Source organism: Arachis hypogaea, chromosome 17 (genome assembly GCF_003086295.3).
Source record: "Arachis hypogaea cultivar Tifrunner chromosome 17, arahy.Tifrunner.gnm2.J5K5, whole genome shotgun sequence".
Taxonomy (NCBI): domain Eukaryota; kingdom Viridiplantae; phylum Streptophyta; class Magnoliopsida; order Fabales; family Fabaceae; genus Arachis; species Arachis hypogaea.
This window is the reverse complement of record NC_092052.1, coordinates 71421913-71426210: the sequence shown is the minus strand read 5'-3', so window position 1 is coordinate 71426210 and position 4298 is coordinate 71421913. Positions and strand designations below refer to the sequence as shown.

Below are 4298 nucleotides of genomic sequence, written 5' to 3'. Positions count from 1 at the left end.
TCTCCATTACAGAGAGTGGCATGAGGTTTATCCCTGACCCAAGGTCACATAGAGCCTTCTCAAAGGTCATGGTGCCTATGGTACAAGGTATGAAGAACTTTTCGGGATCCGGTTTCTTCTGAGGTAAAGTTTGCCTCATTAATGTACCCAGTTCATTAGTGAACAAGGGGGGTTCATCCTCCCAAGTATCATTACCAAATAAACTGGCATTCAACTTCATGATTGCTCCTAGATACTTAGCAACTTGCTCTTCAGTGACATCTTCATCCTCTTCAGAGGAAGAATATTCATCAGAGCTCATGAATAGCAGAAGGAAGTTCAATGGAATCTCTATGGTCTATGTATGAGCCTCAGATTCCTTTGGTTCCTCAAAGGGAAACTCCTTTCTGTCCAAAGGACGTCCCATGAGGTCTTCCTCACTGGGATTCACGTCCTTCTCCTCCTCTGGGCATTCGGCCACACCAAGTAAGGTTATGGCCTTGCACTCTCTCTTGGGATTTTCTTCTGTATTGCTTGGGAGAGTACTGGGAGGAGTTTCAGTAATCTTCTTACTCAGCTAACCCACCTGTGCCTCCAAATTTCTAATGGAGGACCTTGTTTCATTCATGGAACTTAGTATGGTCTTGGATAGATCAGAGACTATGGTTTCCAGGCCAGAATGGCTCTGTTCAGAATTCTCTATCTGTTGCTGAGAAGATGATGGAAAAAGCTTGCTATTGCTAAACCTATTTCTTCCACCATTATTATTGAAGCCTTGTTGAGGCTTCTGTTGGTCCTTCCATGAGAAATTTGGATGATTTCTCCATGAAGGATTATAGGTGTTTCCATAGAGTTCTCCCATGTAATTCACCTCTGTCATTGCAGGGTTCTCAGGATCATAAGCTTCTTCTTTAGAAGATGCTTCTTTAGTACTGTTGGATGCAGCTTGCAATCCATTCAGACTTTGAGAAATCATATTGACTTGCTGAGTCAATATTTTGTTCTGAGCCAATATGGCATTCAGAGTATCAATTTCAAGAACTCCCTTCTTCTGAGGCGTCCCATTGTTCATAGGCTTTCTCTCAGAGGTGTACATGAACTGGTTAGTTGCAACCATTTCAATGAGTTCCTGAGCTTCTGCAGGGGTTTTCACATAAAGAGATCCTCCTGCAGAATGGTCCAATGACATTTTTGACAACTCAGACAGACCATCATAGAATATACTTATGATGCTCCATTCTGGAAGCATGTCAGTAGGACACCTTTTGATTAGTTGCTTGTATCTTTCCCAAGCTTCATAGAGGGATTCTCCTTCCTTCTGTCTGAAGGTTTAGATTTCCACTCTAAGCTTGCTCATCGTTTGAGGAGGAAAGAATTTGGCCAAGAAAGCACTGACCAGCTTATCCCAAGAGTTCAGGCTATCCTTAGGTTGTGAATCCAACCATGTTCTAGCTCTGTCTCTTACAACAAAAGGGAAAAGCATAAGCCTGTAGACCTCGGGATCAACTCCATTGGTCTTGACAGTGTCACAGATTTGCAAGAATTTAGCTAAAAACTGATGAGAATCTCCATTGGAAGTCCATGAAACTTGCAATTCTGCTGCATTAGAGAAACTAATTGAGGTTTAAGCTCAAAACTGTTTGCTTCAATCGCAGGAAGTGAGATGCTTTTTCCATAGAAGTTAGAAGATGGTACAATAAGGTCACCAAGCATCTTCCTTGCATCTCCACCATTGTTATTATTTTCGGCCATGTCTCCTTCTTTTTCGAAAATTTATGTCAGGTTTTCTCCAGAGAGTTGTGCTTTAGCTTCCCTTAGCTCCCTCTTCAAAGTCCTTTCAGGTTCAGGGTCAGCTTCAACAAGAATGCTCTTATCCTTGTTCCTGCTCATATGAAAAAGAAGAGAACAGAAAAGAAAATATGGAATCCTCTATGTCATAGTATAGAGATTCCGTATGTGAGTATAAGAGGAGAAGAATAGAAGGAGGAAAAGAGAAAAACTCGAACACAGAGAAAGAGGAGAGGGTTCGAATTTTGAGTTGAAGAGGAGTGTTAGTAAATAAATAAATAAATAGAAAGAGATGAGAGGGGGAAGAATTCGAAAATTAAATAAAATAAAAAAAATTTGTTTTTATTTTGACTATTAATTAGAATTCGAAATTTAAGAAGGAAATAAAATTAAATTAAAATTTAAAAGAATTAGTTAATGAAAAAAAATTTTTTTTTGAAAAAGAGGTTAGTGATTTTCTAAAATAAGAGAGAGAAAAGTAGTTAGGTGGTTTTGAAAAAGATATGATTGAAATAGTAAATTTTTAAAATAAAAAAAAAGTTAAGTGTTTAATTGAAAAAGATTTGAAAATCAAATTTGAAAGGGTGAGAAGTTAGAAAAGATTTTGAAATTGATTTTGAAAAAGATATTATTAAAATTTAATTTGAAAAAGATTTGAAAAGGAAATTAAAAAGATTTTATTTTAAAAAATTAAAGTTGATTACTTGACTAGTAAGAAACAAAAAGATATGATTTTAAAATTTAAAGATTGAACCTTTCTTAAAAGGCAAGTAACAATCTTTAAAATTTTTGAATCAATCACATTAATTGTTAGTAAAGATTTTGAAATTATGAAATGAAATTAAAAAAGAGATTTTTAAAATTTTCGAAAATCATAAAAGAAAAATGAAAAAGATTTAATTTTTGAAAAAGATTTGAAAAAGATAGAATGTTTAAATTGAAAATTTGATTTGACTCATAAGAAACAACTAAATTTTGAAAATTTTTTTGAAAAAGTCAACTCAAATATTCAAAATTTATGCAAGAATATGGGAAAGATATTTTTTTATTTTTGAATTTTTAATGAAGAAAGAGAAAAACACAAAAAAGACACAAGACATAAAAATTATGAATCAAACACAATGCATGCAAAAACACTTTGAATGTCAAGATGAACACCAAAAACACTTTAAATGTCAAGATGAACACCAAGAACTTGTTTTTGAAAATTTTTAAGAAAAGGAAAAACATGCAAAACACCAAACTTAGAAATTTTCAAACTTTAGACACTAACAAATTGAAAATGCATATGAAAAACAAGAAAAGACACAAAACATAAAAATGCAAAAATCAAACAAAGAAAATCATCAAGAACAACTTGAAGATTATGATAAACACCATGCATGATTTTTTCAAAAATTTTTAGTGATATGCAATTGACACCAAACTTAAAAATTGACACAAGACTCAAACAAGAAACATCAAATTTTTGGTTTTATGATTTTAAAATTTTTTTTTTGTATTTTTTCGAAAATTAATTGGAAAAAGAAAAATAAGGATTTCAAAATTTCTAATGAGAATTCCAGGAATCATGCAATGTTAGTCTAAAGCTCCGGTCCAGGAATTAGACATGGCTTACTAGCCAGCCAAGCTTTCAGTGAAAGCTCTGGTCCAAAACACTAGACATGGCCTATGGCCAGCCAAGCTTCAGCCGAACATTACATACAACAACTAATTTGCTGAGAAAGACAAACAAGCTCTTCTCAAGATATTTGAAACCTCGGTCCAAAAGATTAGACATGGCTTAACAGCCAACCAGGATTCAACATATCTCATAAAACTCTAGAATTCATTCTTAAAAATTCTGAAGAACACAGAATAATTTATTATTTTTTGAAATATTTTTATTAATATTTTTTTTGAAAATTTTTTCGAAAATAAATAAAAACAAAGAGTTAAAATTAAAATAAAATTACCTAATCTGAGCAACAAGATGAACCGTCATTTGTCCAAACTCGAACAATCCCCGGCAACGGCGCCAAAAACTTGGTACACGAAATCGTGATTGTTCATTTCCCATCAACGGCGCCAAAAAATTGGTGCGCACGTTCATAATCTTAATTCTTTTTCACAACTTCGCACAACTAACCAGCAAGCATTGGGTCCTCCAAGTAATAAACCTTACGTGAGTAAGGGTCGATCCCACGGAGATTGTCGGCTTGAAGCAAGCTATGGTCACCTTGTAAATCTCAGTCACGCGGATTCAAATGCTTATGGAGATTTGATAATTAAAATATAATTAAAATATAATTAAAATATAAAATAGGATAGAAATACTTATGTAATTCATTGGTGATAATTTCAGATAAGCGTATGGAGTTCCTTTTGTTCCTTCTGATCCTCTGCTTTCCTACTGCTTTCATCCAATAATTCATACTCCTTTCCATGGCAAGCTGTATGTTGGGCATCACCGTTGTCAATGGCTACTTCCCGTCCTCTCAGTGAAAATGTTCCAAATGCGCTGTCACCGCACGGTTAATCATCTGTCGGTT

The 4298-nt window shown here is 34.3% G+C and overlaps 1 non-coding gene across 1 annotated transcript; it reads left to right on the top strand.

Moving 5' to 3' along the window:
- Positions 1 to 1222: 1222 nt before the first annotated feature.
- LOC112768803 (small nucleolar RNA R71) lies at positions 1223 to 1330 on the top strand. The gene has a single exon (XR_003186191.1). It is a non-coding gene; the product is annotated as a small nucleolar RNA R71 (small nucleolar RNA).
- Positions 1331 to 4298: the final 2968 nt, after the last annotated feature.